The sequence below is a fragment of the Staurois parvus genome, unplaced genomic scaffold (assembly GCF_062004578.1).
Source record: "Staurois parvus isolate SC_StPar_1 unplaced genomic scaffold, SC_StPar_1.0 ptg000077l, whole genome shotgun sequence".
NCBI lineage: Eukaryota > Metazoa > Chordata > Amphibia > Anura > Ranidae > Staurois > Staurois parvus.
The window spans coordinates 5,363,465-5,383,009 of NW_028317873.1; the positions used below are offsets into that span (position 1 = coordinate 5,363,465).

Sequence of the window (19,545 nt, forward strand, 5' to 3'; positions counted from 1 at the left end):
CACTGTACCCATATGAATTTTTTACCATTTTTTTGAGACAGATAAAGCTTTATTTTGGTGGTATTTATTCACCGCTGGGATTTTTTTTTTTTTGCTATGTAAATGAAAAAGTCTAAACATTTTGGAAAAAGTGTTTTTCTTATAAAATTTTGCAAATAAATAATATTTCTTCATAAATCTTGGCCACGATTTATTCCGTTATCTTTTTAGTAAAAAAAAAAAATACGCCAAATTAGATTATAACCAAAAATTATAATTTTTAAACTTTTTTTTACATTTTTATTTTCTATTTTTTCTATTATTATTTATGTTTTTTTTGTTTTTTTTACATACTGTCACCCTAGCAGTACAGTGTTGACACTGTACTACTTGTGGGGGGTGATGAAGATTTTTTTTTTTTTTTTCTTTTACAGCGATTGCTTTTACACCCATATAGGATGTAAAAGCAATCATTTCTCTCTCTCTGTCGGCATTCTTGCAGCTATTGAGAAATACTATGTGAGCTGTGATTGGTCAGAGCTTGTCACATGGTACAAGGCTGTTGTGAATAGCCTTGTACCATGTGACCTCTCTGATCATTCACAGATTTCACACGTATTAAGCAATGATGTCACAAGTGACATCTTGCTTACTACTTTGCATGTGATCACTGATTGGCCAATCAGTGATCACATGATCGGGACCTTGTACAGAGGTCCCGTCCGACGATCGGTGTTTCACTGTGTCCGGAGGACACAGCGGGCACCGGATCGCGGTGCTGCGTGCTCCCAGGGAGCGCGCACAGCTAGAAATAGCGGGTGCCGTTTATGAACGGCAAACCACCCCTAGAGTGCCACCGCCCTGCCGTTTAAAAACAGTAGGCAAACGGCAAATGGTTAAATCTTTTAGGTGGAGGGAAGTAAAAATAAAAAACTAAAATAATATGGTTGCATAAGTGTGCACACCCTTAAACCAATACTTTGTTGAAGCACCTTTTGTTTTATTACAGCACTCAGTCTTTTTGGGTATGAGTCTATCAGCATGGCACATCTTGGCTCGGCAATATTTGCCCACTCTTCCTTGCAAAAACACTCCAAATCTGTCAGATTGCGAGGGCATCTTCTGTGCACAGCCCTCTTCAGATCGCCCCACAGATTTTCGATTGGATTCAGGTCTGGGCTCTGGTTGGGCCATTCCAAAACTTTAATCTTCTTCTGGTGAAGCCATTCCTTTGTTGATTTGGATGTATGCTTTGGGTCATTGTTGTGCTGAAAGATGAAGTTCCTCTTCATGTTCAACTTTCTAGCAGAAGCCTGAAGATTTCATGCCAATATTGACTGGTATTTGGAACTGTTCATAATTCCCTCTACCTTGACTAAGGCCCCAGTTCCAGCTGAAGAAAAACAGCCCCAAAGCATGATGCTGCCACCACCATGCTTCACTGTAGGTATGGTGTTCTTTTGGTGACGTACAGTGTTGTTTTTGCACCAAACATTTTTTGGAATTATGGCCAAAAAGTTCAACCTTGGTTTCATCAGATTATAACACATTTTCCCACATGCTTTTGGGAGACTTCAGATGTGCTTTTGCAAAGTTTAGCCGGGACACAGCTACATCCCCAGTTATAAGAGGGTGTGCACACTTATGCAACCACATTATTTTCGTTTTTTATGTTTACTTTCCCATCTAAAAGATTTCAGTTTGTTTTTCAATTGAGTTTTACAGTTTATAGATCACATTAAAAGGTGGAAAAAGTTCTGAAGTGATTTATCTTTGCCTCATTTTTTTTACATCACCTGACATCCACTGTATGTAGGACAGTCCGTTCACATCAATGCACTGCTCTATGTGCAATAAACATGGCAAAGAGGCTCATGCACCTTTTTGCACTCTCAACTTTGATTTTTTATTTTTTTTTGTGTGTATGCAAGACTACACTTCTTATTGAACACATTTGGGGAACTGTGAACATTTCCCCATGGTTTTTGTGAGTTTCATGAATGCGCACAAAATTTGTGTGATTTTACATGCTACCTAGTGTGAACGGGGACTAGGTTCAACTGACACCTGAGAAATTTGAAGCCAGAAGCACTTTAACAAATGTCAATGCAGGCAACAGATTAATTTATGTGTTGAAAGATGAATTTGGGGCAAGAACTAGTACTGAGGCCAAAGTGTCCATACAGACCCTCAATCCTTAATCCCTTTTGGACCTCCCGCCCACAGTGTACTGTGGATGTGCCACTCGTACAGGCACAGCAATGTACCTATATGTTTCTGGCCTCTTCTGGGTACAGGGCGTGTGCCCCCACCTGCCACCTCTAACTGTGATTGTACACAGCAGGTGTTTGTCAGCAGGTCATGGCCAGGCCCTGCTGATCGGCTATGTCCAATCACAGCCCAGAGCCCTGTGTTGACAATCAACACAGGACTCTGTACACTCCAGTCAACACAGTGACTCTGTTTCTGCTCCCTGCAAAGCAAGATTTTTAGTAAAAAGCAGCACACATTACACAAATTAACACTTGACAAACACACACTTAACCCCTTGATTACCCCAGATGTTAACCCCTTCCCAGCCAGTGACATTTGTACAGTAACAGTGTATGGTATTATCACTGTATAAGTGTCTCTGGGGATGTCAGTGTCAGTCAGTTCCCACCCAGTGTCAGATTGACCACCGCACTATCACAGTCCCAATTTAAGTTGCTGATCTCCACCATTAGTAGTATAACAAATAAAAATTCCAGTATATATACCGTAGCATTTAGACATTATACCTTTCACACAAAGCAATCAATATATACTTATCTGAACTTTTTTGTCAAAGATATGTAGCAGAATTAATTTTGGCCGAAATTTCTGAAGAAATTTGATTTTTGATTTTTGATTGGATAAGTTTTATAGCAAAAATAAAAAATAAATAAATAAATAAATAAATAAAAAACTCAGTGGTGATCAAATACCATCAAAAAAAGCTCTATTTGTGTGAAAAAAATTATATAAATTTTGTTTGGATGCAGCGTTGAATGACCACTCAGTTACCAGTTACAACAAGTAGTGCAGTGCCAAATAGCAAAACATGGCCTGGTCAGGAAGGGAGTAAAACCTTACGGATCTGAAGTTGTCAAGCAGTAAGTATTTTGGACTTTAGTGTCACTTGAATTATCTCCAGTTTGTATATACTTAAATAATCTGAATTTGGTGCAGTAACAGTACCATTTCAAAAAAGTGACGCTATTAAGTGTTACTAAACCCAAGACCCTGTATTCACTATATCTGGTCTCCCACAGTACACACAACATGGAAATGCAATTATTTTAGTAAATATAAACTGCTAAATACCTTTTTTCATCAGCAGTTAGAGCAGTCTTGTGACTTCAGCAGGGCACTGGTTAAAGCTTGTAGGAGGAGTTTTCTTTCTACTCTAGGAGGATGTGTAAGTTCTGACCCTCTGTCTGGAGAGTGCCGATTGGCCCTGTGCTGATCACATGCACTCTCCCAAGAAAAAAGAAAATAACCTCTATAGCGATACACACCAAAATGAGCATGTGTATGGGACTACAGACCAGATCAGGTAGTCATTTCAACAAAAGGAGAGGCAGAGAAGACAGGATCAAACAGCCTTTTTACACAATGTGGAGGATTAACCCCTTAGGTTCCACAGTGAGTATAACAAGCATGCTTTACTACGCATACAGACTGATTTTACTGTTGTGGGTTTAGTAACACTTTAACCTCCTTAGCGGTATTCCCGAGTGTAGCTCGGGGTAAAATTTGAGTACCAAGAACGGTAACCTACACTCAGGCTTACCATGCGGCGTTGCTCTGGGGGTCCCTGCAGCACTTACCTTGTCCTTCGCTCCCGCGATGCGTCTCCTGCAGCGTCCCGGCCATCTCCTCCGGCCGATGCCGGCATCCGGCTTCCGTGTTCCGGTCCCTGTGACGTCGGGACGTACGGGCGCCGGAAATTTGAAATTTTTAAAAAATTTCATTTTTGCTGTTTCAATGCATTTCACATATATTTTGTCCCGAGTGCTTTTTCCTGTGCCCTGCCTGCATTTTGACTGTTCTTTCTGCCTGGAAACTGAGAAAAGTCCATGGCGTCCAAAAAGCGCCCCTTTATGTCAAAAGCGGTTTTAGACCGGCTAGAGAACAGCGATAGTAAATCAGAACCACTTGCAGAATTGAGTGATAATGATTCGTGGAGAAATTCGTCATCAGACACTGAAAACGATTTTGCGACTTTGCTCAGCGATGTGCCAATTTGCCTCTGTATTTCAAATTTCAGTGTTTTTGGTTTGATTATATTATTGAATTAAATTTATTATTATATTTTTATTTTTTATGATTATTTATTAAATTATAATTTATGATTTCGTGTTTCAAGTTTTATCCTACCCGGGATGTTTACTAGACTCTTGTTCGGACAGTCAGTGAGTTATTCCTAAAAATTACAGCCTACAATAAAAAACTACATATTTCCATGCAAAAAAAATGGTATCGCTTTCAGCACAAAAAAAAAATCGGAAAGAATCATACCGCCGAGGAGGTTAAGAACTACCTGAATCTGACACTTATATCGGTAAAGACCCTGAACTGAGCAGCAGGGATTTCTAAATCTTGTGCAGGCCAATTTAAAGGGCTGCACTGCCAGAAAAATGTTGCTAGGGCTTGATTTAATGCCCACACTTTTCTTGCCACCAGCCTTGGCATGCCTTGTATGACTATGGTGCCTGATCTTACAAGTGTGATGCCTCCTGGTAACTAGCTGTCCATTGGCTAAAACTAAAATGCTCGACCCATAAAGTGCTCGACCCATAAAATGCTTGTACAATTGCATATAAAAAAAACACTCCAAAGATGCTTGCAGAAACTCAAGTATGAATCAACATACAGTATACAAATCAGAGGACGGGTCTGATTACCCATCTGAATGAGCCCTAGAAGGTACGAAAACCAACGAAGTGCTTGGAAATGACCGGTGAAAGAGCCTTAACTGCACAGATATGGGCTGATCAATGACATGTAAATACATTAAAGCTGAACCCCAGGATTGGATGTTATTGTTTAGAACCTTTTCACGCTGGTGTGCTTAACTACTTGCCCTCCTGAGGATTTACCCCCCTTCCTGACCAGACCAGTTGTTTGCGTTACGGAGCTGCGTTACTTTAACTGACAATTGCGCGGTCATGCAACGCTGCACTCAAATGAAATTTTCTTCCTTTTTTCCCCACAAATTGAGCTTTCTTTTGGTGGTATTTGATCACCTGTGCGTTGGTTTTTTTTTTTTGCGCTATAAAAAAAAAAAACTATATTTTTTACTTTTTGCTATTAAACATGTCCAGTAAAGACATTTTAAAAAATCAAATTTCACCATAAATTTTGGCCAAAATGTATTCTGCTACATGTCTTTGCTAAAAAAAAAAAAATCCCAATACGTGTAAATTAATTGGTTTGCGTGAAAGTTATAGCGTTTACAAATGGCGGTGTACTGGGATTTTTTCCTTTTCTTTCATTTTTACTAGTAATGGTGGTGATCAGCGACTTATAGCGGGACTGCGGCAGACATTCTGACACTGGGGGGAAACTGACTTGGTGTCACTGACATCCCCAGTGACACCAATACAGTGATCAGTGCTAAAAAAAACCCACAACACTGACACTGTACTAATGGCACTGGGCAGGAAGGGGTTAACATGAGGGTCGATCAAAGGGTTAACTGTGTGCTGGGAATGTTTTACTAGGGGGCGGGATGTGTGCAATTCACTGTAACCACACTGCTGTGGATGGCTGTGCTGACAAGGAGGAGGACTGTTAGTAAACAAAACAGTCCTCCTCCCCGTAGGAGATCCTCGGAAATCACCGGGCGCCGGCGAGTATTTACCGGCCGTGGCCCAGTGATTGACAGCCGTGGCCGTGAATGGCGGCGCGGGTAGGGCGCGCGTGCTCCTCCTACCCGTAAATGGAAAATCACGTATATATACACATGATTTTGCGCACTGATGACGCTCTGTAGCAGAATTTCTGCTATAGGGCGGTTGTCAAGCATGGTAAGCATTGTTCAAAAAGGCATATTTTGTTTTTAACGCATTTTTGGTGCGCTTTCTGATTTCTCGACTTCCAGCATGCACCTGTGAAACATGGACATGTGACTCAGAAAACACAACAAAAACGCAGGTGCAGTGCAATGCAATCCCATTGATTTACAATGGAAGGTGCGTTTTTTTAAAAACTGTCTCAAAGTTGCAGCATGCAGGACTTTTCAATCTGCAGTTCACCCCCAAGCACAGTGATGTTCACATTTAAGCCGGCCATAGATGGAACGTAATTCAGCTGCTTCAGCAGGGACCAGACAAATTTCCTTCCATCTATGAGCAGGCTGGTTTTATAGAGGTCTAGCTCTCAATCAACTTCTGGACTACTAGCCTGTTTGTTTTGTTTTTTTTCTTTTTTTGTCGGACTAGTGCTGCCAGCTATAGCCAATAACAATGATCTTTGTATTCAGACAGCAGGAATTCTCCCTGCTGTCAGAATACAATAGCTCCATAGGAAGGATTCCCCCATCGCCACTGAGGGGTTTATTTACTAAAGCTGGAGAGTGCAAATTCAGGCTCACATCTGCATAGGAACCAATCAGCTTCCAGGTTTTGTTGCAAAAGCTTAATTGAAGGTTAGAAGCTGAATGTTTTCTATGCAGAAATGAGACTGATTTTGCACTCTCCGGCATTAGTAAATAAACCCCGGAGTGTGTTGGTGGGGGAATCAAGTCAACCCGCTGGCAGAACAGAAAAAAAACAAACAAAAAAAAAAATGGATCATCAATGGCCTGCCGCCTTATATAGGATTTAAAAGGGAAGAGCTTCCATTCACTTTTGCTGCCCTGGAAAAGTAGATTTTAGCACAGCAAAGGTACACTGGTGTGAAACAGGGCCTATCCAGCTGGATGGATGTAACTATACATATGCCATACCTGGGGGATCCCTGTGGAAGTGGAGGCGATGGCGGTCGCGGCAGAAGTTGCCCATAACACTACAGCGATCGCGGCAGATATTGCCGAAATATACTACAGCAATCACAGCAGAAGTTGCTGATATCTACTACAGCGATCGCGGCAGAAGTTGGCGATATATACTACAGCGATCGCGGCAGAAATTGGCATTACTACAGCGATCGTGGCAGAAGTTGCCGATAATACAGCAATCGCGCCAGAAGTAGCTGATAACACTACAGCGATCGCGGCAGAAGTTGACAATAATACAGTGACATCGACAGAAATTGCCAATACTACAGCGATCGTGGCAGAAGTTGCCGATATACTACAGCGATCGCGGCAGAAGTTGCCGATATACTACAGCGATCGCGGCAGAAGTTGCCGATATACTACAGCGATCGCGGCAGAAGTTGCCGATATACTACAGCGATCGCGGCAGAAGTTGGCGATATATACTACAGCGATCGCGGCAGAAGTTGGCGATATACAGTCATGGCCGAAATTGTTGGCACCCTTGATATTTTTCCTGAAAATCAAGTATTTCACACAAAAAAGGTATTGCATTAACACATGTTTTGCTATACACATGTTTATTCCCTTTGTATGTATTGGAACAAATATAAAACAGAGGCAGAAAAGCAAATATGACATAATGTCACACAAAACCCCAAAAATGGGCTGGACAAAAGTATTGGCACCCTTAACTTAATATTTGGTTGCACACCCTTTGGAAAACATAACTGAAATCAGTCGCTTCCTATAACCATCAATAAGCTTCTGACACCTCTCACCCGGAATTTTGGACCACTCTTCCTTTGCAAACAGCTCCAGGTCTCTCTTATTGGAAGGACACCTTTTCCCAACAGCAATTTTAAGATCTCTCCACAGGTGTTCAATGGGATTTAGATCTGGGCTCATTGCTGGCCACTTCAGAACTCTCCAGCGCTTCTTTGCCATCCATTTCTGAGTGCTTTTTGACGTATGTTTGGGGTCATTGTCCTGCTGGAAGACCCAGGATCTTGGACGCAAACCCAGCTTTCTGACACTGGGCCCTACAGTGCGACCCAAAATCCTTTGGTAATCCTCAGATTTCATGATGCCTTGCACACAGTCAAGGCACCCAGTGCCAGAGGCAGCAAAACAACCCCAAAACATCATTGAACCTCCACCATATTTTACCGTAGGTACTGTGTTTTGTTCTTTGTAGGCCTCATTCCGTTTTCGGTAAACAGTAGAATGATGTGCTTTACCGAAAAGCTCTATCTTGGTCTCATCTGTCCACAAGACGTTTTCCCAGAAGGCTTTTGGCTTACTCAAGTACATTTTGGCAAACTGTAGTCTTGCTTTTTTATGTCTCTGTGTCAGCAGTGGGGTCCTCCTGGGTCTCCTGCCATAGCGTTTCATTTCATTTAAATGTCGACGGATAGTTCGCGCTGACACTGATGCTCCCTGAGCCTGCAGGACAGCTTGAATGTCTTTGGAACATGTTTGGGGCTGCTTATCCACCATCCGGACTATTCTGCGTTGCAATCTTTCATCAATTTTCCTCATCCGTCCACGACCAGGGAGATTAGCTACAGTGCCATGGGTTGCAAACTTCTTGATAATGTTGCGCACTGTGGACAAAGGCAAATCTAGTTCTCTGGAGATGGACTTGTAACCTTGAGATTGTTGATATTTTGCCACAATTTTGGTTCTCAGGTCCTCAGACAGTTCTCGTCTCCTCTTTCTGTTGTCCATGCTTAGTGTGGCACAGACAGACACACAATGCAAAGGTTAAGTGAACGTCTCTCCTTTTTATCTGCTTTCAGGTGTGATTTCTATATTGCCCACACCTGTTACTTGCCCCAGGTGAGTTTACAGGAGCATCACATGCTTGTAACATTCTTATTTATCCGCAGTTGTGAAAGGGTGCCAATACTTTTGTCCAGCCCATTTTTGGAGGTTTGTGTGACATTATGTCGAATTTGCTTTCTTTCCTCCCTTTTTTTGTTTTGTCCCAATACACACAAAGGGAATAAACATGTGTATAGCAAAACATGTGTTAATGCAATACGTTTCGTGAGAAATACATGATTTCCTGGAGAAATATCAAGGGTGCCAACAATTTCGGCCATGACTGTATACTACAGCGATCGTGGCAGAAGTTGGCGATATATACTACAGCGATCGCAGCAGAAGTTGGCGATATATACTACAGCGATCGTGGCAGAAGTTGGCGATATATACTACAGCGATCGCAGCAGAAGTTGGCGATATATACTACAGCGATCGCGGCAGAAGTTGGCGATATACTGTATACTACAGCGATCGCGGCAGAAGTTGCCCATAATGCTACAGCGATCGCAGCAGAAATTGGCATTACTACAGCGATCGTGGCAGAAGTTGCCGATAATACAGCAATCGCGCCAGAAGTAGCTGATAACACTACAGCGATCGCGGCAGAAGTTGACAATAATACAGCGACATCGACAGAAATTGCCAATACTACAGCGATCGCGGCAGAAGTCGCCGATATACTACAGCGATCGTGGCAGAAGTTGCTGATATACTACAGCGATCGTGGCAGAAGTCGCCGATATACTACAGCGATCGCGGCAGAAGTTGCTGATATACTGCAGCGATCGCGGCAGAAGTTGCCAATAACACAGCAATCGCAACAGAAGTTGCCGATAATACAACGAACGCGCCAGACATTGCTGATAATACTACAGCGAACGCGGAAGAAGTTGCCCAGAACACTACAGCGATCACGGCAGAAGTCGCCGATATTCCACAGCGGTCGCGGCAGAAGTCGCCGATATTCCACAGCGGTCGCGGCAGAAGTCGCTGATATTCCACAGCGGTCGCGGCAGAAGTCGCCGATATACTACAGCGATCGCGGCAGAAGTCGCCGATATTCTGCAGCGGTCGCGGCAGAAGTCGCCGATATTCTGCAGCGGTCGCAGCAGAAGTCGCCGATATTCTGCAGCGGTCGCAGCAGAAGTCGCCGATATTCTGCAGCGGTCGCAGCAGAAGTCGCCGATATTCTGCAGCGGTCACGGCAGAAGTCGCCGATATTCTGCAGCGGTCGCGGCAGAAGTCGCCGATATTCTGCAGCGGTCGCGGCAGAAGTCCCGATATACTACAGCGGTCACGGCAGAAGTCGCCGATATACTACAGCGATCGCGGCAGAAGTTGCTGATATACTACAGCGATCGCGGCAGAAGTTGCCGATAACACAGCGATCGCAACAGAAGTTGCCGATAATACAACGATCGTGCCACAATTTGTCGATAATACAGCGAACACGCCAGACGTTGCTGATAATACTACAGCGAACACGGCAGCAGTCGCCGATATTCCACAGCGGTCGCGGCAGAAGTCGCCGATATTCTACAGCGGTCGCGGCAGAAGTTGCCGATATACTGCAGCGGTCGCGGCAGATTTTGCCGATACTACATCGATCGCGCCAAAAGTTGCAGTATCAATTTATTCTTCCTAATGAATGCAAGACGTTCTCTGATTTGATGAGGTGGAGAAGAACTGATGTCACAATCTCCTCCTCATCCACTCAGGGAATGGTTTGTGTTCTGTGAATGGCACCTGTGCTGATGGAGCACCCCCTATACTCAATACACAGAAGGGCACAGGACCTGAGTGATCAGGGTAGTATAGGGAACTACAGCAGTGAGTCTCTGCTTCTACAGGGACCCCTCAGGTATGACATGTGTACCCCTCCAAGCTGGAACTAGGATATAGAATGCATACCTGGAGCTCAGCTTTATATGACATTAACCGCTTTCCTGCCGCCCTATAGCAGATATACTGCTACAGGGTGTCAGGGGTGCGCAAAATCACATATATATACAGGATTTCGTATTTCCGGGTAGGGGGTGCGCAAAAGCCACGCACACGCCCTACCTGCGTTGCCATTAGCAGCTGCAGCTGTTAATCACCGGGTCCAGGCCGGTGATTACTGAGCATCTCTGACGGGGAGGACTGTTTTGTTTACCAAGAGTCCTCCTCCCTGTCAGCTTGGGCACACTGCCCTGCACAGCACAGCCATCCAGAGCAGTGTGATTACAGTGAAACACACACCCCGCCCCCTAGTAAAACCCTCCCCTTTTTTTTAGCACTGATCACTGTATTGGTGTCACTGGGGATGTCAGTGACACCAAGTCAGTTCCCCTCCAAATGTCAGAATGCCCGCCGCAGTCCCGCTATAAGTCGCTGATCGCCGCCCTTACTAGTCAAAAATAAAAAAATTACAGTTTCTATACCGCCTTTTGTAGACGCTATAACTTTCACGCAAACCAATTTGTTTACACGTATTGGGATTTTTGTTAGCAAACACGTTGCAGAATACATTTTGGCTGAAATTTATGTTGAAATTTGATTTTTTTTACTGGACATGTTTAATAGCAAAAAGTTCGAAATGTTGTTTTTTCTGAAAATTGGCCGTTTTTTTTCTTTACAGCACAAAAAATTCAAAACGCACAGACGATCAAATACCACCAAAAGAAAGTTCAACTCGTGGGGAAAAAAAAGGAGGTAAATTTCATTTGGGTGCAACATCGCATGAATGCGCAATTGGCCTTTAACCACTCGTCGACCGCAGATAGCCGACTGACGGCTACACTGCGGCCGGCTAGTTCTGGGAGGGCGTCATATGACGTCCTCCCAGAACGTGCTCTCCTGCGCTCCCCCGGGGGCGAGGACCCCGCGATCTCCGTGATCGTTGTGTCCTACAGACAAAGCTGATCACGTGATGTGGTAAAAGGCCAATCACAACGTCCTTTTACCACGTGATCAGCCGTGTCCAATGACACAGAAGATCACCAGGAAATGCAACTGCCGGTTCTCAGCTGCACTTTCCTCACGCTGTCAGAGCAGGGATCGGCACCGATCATCAGGGGACTGATGATCGGTGCCCTGATGATTGGTGCCCAGCAGTGCCTCACACCAGTTCCACCCACCTGTGCCCACCAGTGCCACCCACCAGTGCCCATCAGTGCAGCCCAGCAGGGCTGTCAGTCAGTGCCCAGTGGTTGTGTCAGTGCCCAGCAGTGATGCCAGTCAGTGCCACCTATCAGTGCTGTCTATGAGTGCCACCTATCCGTACCAGCTCATTAGTGCTGCCTATCAATGCCCATCAGTGCTGCCTATCAGTGCCACCTCATCAGTGCCCACCAGTGCCACCTCATCAGTGCCCACCAGTGCTGCCTATCAATGCCCACCAGTGCCGCCTCATCAGTGCCCATCAGTGCCACCTCATCAGTGCCCATCAGTGCTGCCTATCAATGCCCACCAGTGCCACCTCATCAGTGCCCATCAGTGACACCTCATCAGTGCCCATCAGTGCTGCCTATCAATGCCCACCAGTGCCACCTCATCAGTGCCCATCAGTGCTGCCTATCAATGCCCACCAGTGCCAACTCATCAGTGCCACCTCATCAGTGCCCATCAGTGCTGCCTATCAATGCCCACCAGTGCCGCCTCATCAGTGCTGCCTATCAGTGCCCATCAGTGCTGCCTCGTCAACGCACATCAGTGGAGAAAAATTACCTGTTTGAAAAATTTTATAATAGAAACAAAGAAACTTTTTTTTTTTCAAAATTTTTTGCACTTTTTTTGTTTATAGCGCAAAAAGTAAAGCGCCCAGCGACGATTAAATACCACCAAAAGAAAGCTCTATTTGTGAGAAAAAAATGATAAAAATTTCATGAGTACAATGTTGCATGACCGCGCAATTGTCAAAGTGCGACAGCGCTGAAAGCTGAACATTGGCCTGGTAAGGAAGGGGGTATAAGTGCCTGATAGGCGAGGGGTTAAAGTATCGCAAGAAATGTCCTGGGCGGGGAGGGGGGGTACATCCTCTGGAGGGCGAGGGGTTAAAGAGACAAAGAATCACCTCCAGCACCATAACAGGTAACGGACCGGCCCCTCCCCCCCGGATTCCATCAGTACGAAGTGTAGGATGGACTTTAACCTGCTTGTTCCTTGTTTACTTCCTCATCCAATCAGTGAGCCGCACTAGACCGGGGGTGGCGGGGCACACAGACTGGAGCGCTCCTTGAAGGGAATGCGGCCACAACCTACCTGACTAGGTCTGCGGGGGGCGGGGCTCTGTCCGATCAATCACTTCAGGAGGGAGCTGGGAAATCCGCCGCCGAGCCCAGGGACCGCCGCACTCTCCCATCCACAGTCATTTGTAGGCGAGGTGTGAGAGGAACGTCTCCCTCCGCTATCGCTCCGCTCGGAGAACTTCCCAAAACACCAACGTGACAGTCAGCAAAAGTAGTTGTAGAATCGTCCCCTCCCTGCCTCCACCTCTCCCTGCCGCCCTCCCTCCACCTCCGTGCTCTGAGCAGGCGCCTCCGACACAAGGCACCACCCCATCCTGTGCGAGGCCGGCCACCCCGCTCCCTCCCCACCTCCATTGTCTGGGGCTCCAGGAGGGAGGGGCCTGGCTGCCTGTGTGCCCGGTACCTGCTTATTGATTAGCAATACACGATACAGTGTCTACTCCCCTCTCTGCCGGATCGATACACGTGTCACCACACTGCTGGCACCGTCCATAATACCGAATACTAGGAATCATGGATCAATGTAGAGATCTACACCGAGAATTACCGGGGAAATGTGATCTTGGCTTTTCCGGTCATAATTCTCTTGCATGTCACAGCAATTCACTTCTGATCTCCTGTGACCCAGAACCTGCGGACAGCCGATGTCACCGAGCTGCTCCAGGCTAAGCAAGGATCCCGATCATATTGTCTGGATCCACCCAGATGCCTGACTGACAGCTGACTATGGCTCTCAGCACAAAACACAAAAGCCAGCTGCACCCTCCTCAATTTCACCACAAAAACGGCGATATTTCGTGAACCATTCGGCGAAACGTTCCACAAAGTCATAGCACACCAATCGGGAACAATCCGCACGTTTCCGTATATTACTGTCTATGTAGTGTAAGAACTGTGGGAGGAGTTAGGGGGGTAAATGTGGCTATAATAATAAGAATATATATGTGAGATAACAGGAAGTGGTCGCCATGCAACAACACTTAATAATACCAAAGTATCAAATACTAGGAATAATGGGTCAATGTAGAGAGTTCTACACCGAGAATTAGAGGGGAAATGTGACCAAAGCTTTTTCGGTCATAATTCTCTTGCATGTCACAGCAATGCACTTCTGCTCTCCTGTGACCCAGAATCTGCGGACAGCTGATGTCACCGAGCTGCTCCAGGCTAAGCAAGGATCCCGACCATATTGTCTGGATCCACCCAGATGCCTGACTGACAGCTGACTATGGCTCTCAGCACAAAAGCCAGCTGCACCCTCCTCCTCCACAGCCTGGACTTCCACTGAGCACTGGAGGAGAAGAGAGGAGAGCAGTGACTGACAATCACCACTTGGCTTTAGGACTGAGAACTGAGGCGACATGCAGGGCCGGTTCAAGACTATGTTGCACCCTAGGCAAGACCAGCTATTTGCACCCCCCCCCCCCAAAAAAAAACCCCAACAAAATTTAACAGTATAAAATATTAAATAAAACATGAAACTTCTACATTTCTTTTAACCACTTGCCCTCCAGAGGATTTACCCCCCTTCCTGACCAGGCCTTTTTTTGCGATACGGCGCTGCTTTAATTTAACTGACAATTGCGCAGTCATGCAACGCTACACCCAAATGAAATGTATGTCCTTTTTTCCCCACAAATGGAGCTTTCTTTCAGTGGTATTTGATTGTCTTTTTTATTTTTTTGCGTTATAAACAAAAAAAAGAACAACAATTTTGAAAAACGAAAATAATATTTTTGACATTTTGCTGTTAACCACTTCCCAACTGAGCTATAGCTGAAGGACGGCTACAGCGCGGTTGTCTAGTTCTGGGAGGACGTCCATGGATGTCCTCCCAGAACATGCCCCCAGCGGCGCACACCCGGCGCTGCCAGTGATCGCTGTGTCCTACAGACACAGCTGATCACATGATACAGTAAAATGCCAATCACAGCGGCCTTTTACCACATGATCAGCTGTGTCCAATGACACAGAAGATCACCGGGTAAATACAGTGGACGATTATCGGCTGCACTTTCTTCACGCTGTCACAGGGTGAGGAAAGTACTGCCGAGAACCGGCAATTGTCAGTGAAGGGATCGCCCAGCTGTGCCCATCAGTGTTGCCCAGCTGTACCCATTAATACCACCCACTTGTGCCTAGCAGTGCCACCCACCTGTACCCAGCAGTGCCACCCATCAGTGCTGCCAGTCAGTGCCCAGCAGTACTGTCAGTGCCACCTATCAGTGCTGTCTATCCATGCCACCTCATCAGTGCCCATCAGCGCTGCCAATCTGTGCCACCTCATCAGTGCTGCCAATCCGTGCCACCTCATCAGTGCCCATCAGTGCTGCCTATCCATGCCACCTCATCAGTGCCCATCAGTGCTGCCTATCCATGCCACCTAATCAGTGCCTATCATTGCTGCCTATCAGTTCCCATCCGTGCTGCCTATCCATGCCACCTAATCAGTGCCTATCATTGCTGTCTATCAGTGCCCATCAGTGCTGCCTATCCGTGCCACCTCATCAGTGCCTATCATTGCTGCCTATCAGTGCCCATCAGTGCAGCCTCATCAACGCTCATCAGTGAAGGAGAAAAATTACCTGTTTGCAACACTTTATAATAGAAACAAAGAAAAACTTTTTTAAAAAAATGTTTTGCTTTTTTTTGTTTATATAGCAAAAAATACCAGAAAAAAACACCCAGGGGCGATTAAATATCACCAAAAGAAAGCCGCACAGTATAAAGACCGCGGCTATCACAGTGATCAGTCATTTTTTTTTCTCTCTACGAATGGAGGAGAGAGATACGTTGTATCTCTCTAACCCCTGGCATAGAGGGGAAAAAATGTTTGTAAAAAAACCCCCATTAATAGATAGATAAATATAAAAAATAATAGAAAAAAATAAAGACAAAATACCTAGATCAAGATTTGATCTAGTTCAGTGCCGGGGTAAGTGTTTGGGTCAAGGTCAGGGTCAAATGTCAAGGGCAAAAGGTCAGGATTAAAACAAATTTGGTGTTAGTGTGTTTTAGGGAAAAAAAAACGAAATGTTCACTATTGTTTCTGGGCTGTACTACAAGTACAAACAACAAATAACATACACATATATGGTATCAAATTAAAAAAGAAAAAAGCGCCACTTACAAAAAACACCAAAATGTCAGCAGCATATCCCACCCAAAATAAATTTTTACTGCCCCTTGATGACGTCGGTGTGACGAAACCGGTTGGGCGTGGCCTACTCGATGTGGACATTAGAGAGCCTTGCTGTTCTGTGCTGTATGGGAGAGATCCGCGGTGTCTGTTGGACACCTTGTTAGTGAGTTTCCTTGTACCTTTTTTATTAAAGAGATAAATGAAAAAAACGTATTGCACCATTATGTTCTCTTTTTTGTCCCTGAGTGTACTGCATGCTCTCATGGAGGTCTGAGAAAGCGTGGAGAAGCTCATCATAAGAGCTTGGGCTGCAAAGTTGTTTGTCTGTGATTATTATTATCTGGAAGTATCTGAAACATCACCATATCTATTTGGACATCGGGTTCATTGCTCCCAGAGCACAAGCGCTGTTGCTGGTTTATAATCTGACCAGCCATTAGCTCTGGTGAGTTCATTTAATCTCCTTTGATGGTGGATTTTTCACAATTGGTTCAAGTCACTGAAGATATATATATATATATATATTTTTTTTTGGACACTAATTTATGTTTGGACACTATAATTATTTATTTAAAACACTAATGTTTTTTGGATGATGACATACACCTTTGTATAAGTTTGTTATTAGCGCATACCTTTTAATTAGGATTAGACATATATGGTATCGCTGCGATCGACAAGAGCTGGAAAATCAGGAGATATCCATTACCATTTACCACCAAATTAAAGCCCAATTTGTCCTGAAAAAAAAACAAGACATAATTCACCTGGATGTACAAAGTAGTTGTGATGATGTGTACGGTTTTACTAACACATGTCAACGTTGCAAATTTGTGGTCTGGCATTTAGATTTGTTGTACCCTTAGGCGTGAAGGGGTTAACATCACTTGACCTTCAGAAGGTTTTAGCACCTTCATGACCAAGCCATTTTTTGCTATTTAACAATGCGCTAATTTAACTTGCTTTTGCGTCGTCATGCAATGCTGTACCAAAATTAAATTGACAAAGTTTTTCTCACAAATAGAGCTTTCTTTAGGTGGTATTAGATCAACTCTGGGTTTTTCATTTTTTTTATATAAACAAAAAAGACCAAAAACCTTAAAAATTCTGCTACACGTCCATGGTTAACAAAAAAAATCCTAATAAATGTTTATTAATTGGTTTGTTTGAAAGTTTTGAAAGTTATAGCGTCTACAAACAATGGTATATATACACTAGTCATTTTTCTTTATTTTTATACTAGTGATCAGAGACTTCACTATAAGGACTGTGATAGAGCGGCAATCTGACATTAACTGACACTTTGTGGGAACTGACTAAATTACACTGACGTCACCAGTCACACTAACACAGTGATCAGTGCTAATAATATGCATTGTCACTGTACTAATGACACTGGCTGGAAGGGGTTAACAATCAAAGGGTTAACTGAGTGCCTAACAATATTTACTGTCTGTATTGTGTACTGCTTTTACTGAGCGACGTGCATGTTTTAACTCCCTGCTTTGCAGGGAGAAAAAATCTGACACATCGCTGCTGTCTGTCGAGAGCCCTGTGCTGTTTAGCAACACAGGGCTCTTTTCTTTCTTTCGCTCAGCGGGTCCAGGCCATAAATCATCGGCCCGAGACCTGCTGACCGGCTTGTGCTGTAGCGAATGACAGGACAGCCGGGGCGGCATGCCCGCCCCCTACCAGACAATGTATATATATATATATATATATATATATCCTAGAGCAGTAATGCTCCGTTCACATACAGGCGTTTTAAATTGCGGGTGAAATCGCCACGATTCTGCCCATTATTTGAAAACGTGATGTGATATCGTGCAACAGCATGTTCAGGTGCCATTCATTTCCATGGCTCTTGAAAACATGGGACGTTTTTGCTACAATTGTCGCACGATTTTTCATGCAACAATACGCCGTGATCGCACAAACAACATGACATGACGCATGACACATATCGTGCAAAAAAGTTACAGAACTTCTTTTGCGCAATGCACATTGCACAATTTTGTTTGTGCGAACGCTGCGCATTGGACACGTGAAAAATCGCGCGGCAATCACAGCAAAAACCATTGAAATTAATGGCACCTGAAAACACTGATGTGCGATTTCACATTTTAACTGCGCATTTTCAAATCAGGAGTAGAATTGCAGGAATTCCACCCGTCATTTAAAATGCCTTCATGTGAACAGAGCCTAAAGCTACAGTGCGCGGACCGCAAGCGGTTAAGTTCACATCAGAGGTTCCCCTATACATGAGAACCCCATCACAAAAGAGTCACCCCTATACATTAGAGGCCCCCTATACATGAGTCCCTCAATCACATCAGAGTTCCCCCATCACATCTCCCAGTCACAGAGCCATCTGTTACATCAAAGACACTGATTCATATCAGAGGCTACTTCATCATGTCAGAGGTCCCCCCTATCACATAGAGTCTCCCCTTCACATCATTACTTCCCTAATACATGGAAGCCCCTGCATCACATTAAAGTCACCCCTATACATAAAAATATATATATTTTAAAATATATTCTTTAAAGTTTTTTTAACATATAAAAAAGTCATTTTAACATATATTTTTACATATGTTTGTAAATGTGGGCGGCACAGTGGCTTAGGGGTTAGCACTTCTGCCTTGCAGTAAGTGGGTCATGGGTTCGATTCCCAAGCATGGTGCCTCCTGCATTGAGTTTGCATGTTCTCCCTGTGTTCGTGAGGGTTACCTCCCACACTCCAAAGACATGCTGGTAGGTTAATTGGCTCCTGTCTAAATTGTCCTAGTTTCATCCCTGGCCATGTGGGATCTCCTGCATGGTAGGGGTTGGGGAAAGACCTGGCAACCTACCCTGTAAAATAATTGCTAAGAGAATTCATGGAAAAAGTCTCTTTTGAGTGACGGTCCATGCAATCGCCAAGGGTCAGATACGACTGAATGGATAGATATTTGTAAATGCATTCCAAAAATTTAGATTTGTATTTAAGGACATACATTATATCTGAAATGTATTTTAAAAAATATTTTTTCATATTTTGTAATAAAAATGCATTTCAACATACTGTATATATATATATATATATATATTTATTTATTTTTTATTGAAATATATTGAATATGGACAAAATTGGAGCATTTCAAATATATGTCAATATATTTGGGAAGAATATTTTTAAAATATATTTCAAATATATATTTCTTCCATGTGGGCATTTTGTAGCCTTCACCTTTCTTGTGTAAAGAAATAATTTTCTTTCTCAGACCTTGTGACATTTCTCTTCCATGTGGTGACTGCTAACAGCATGCAATGGGAAGGGGTTTTTATTGTTAAGTAACACCCTTTTATGATCAACTGTC

At 44.1% G+C, this 19,545-nt stretch overlaps 1 protein-coding gene across 1 annotated transcript in view; it reads right to left on the minus strand.

Annotated features, from left to right (window-relative positions):
* Positions 1-13,269, minus strand: part of TNS3 (tensin 3) — a 325,962-nt gene extending 312,693 nt beyond the window's left edge. The window contains exon 1 of the mRNA XM_089669481.1: positions 13,055-13,269. The gene's annotated coding sequence lies outside the window, so the exon portion shown is untranslated. The remainder of the gene's footprint in view (positions 1-13,054) is intronic.
* Positions 13,270-19,545: the final 6,276 nt, after the last annotated feature.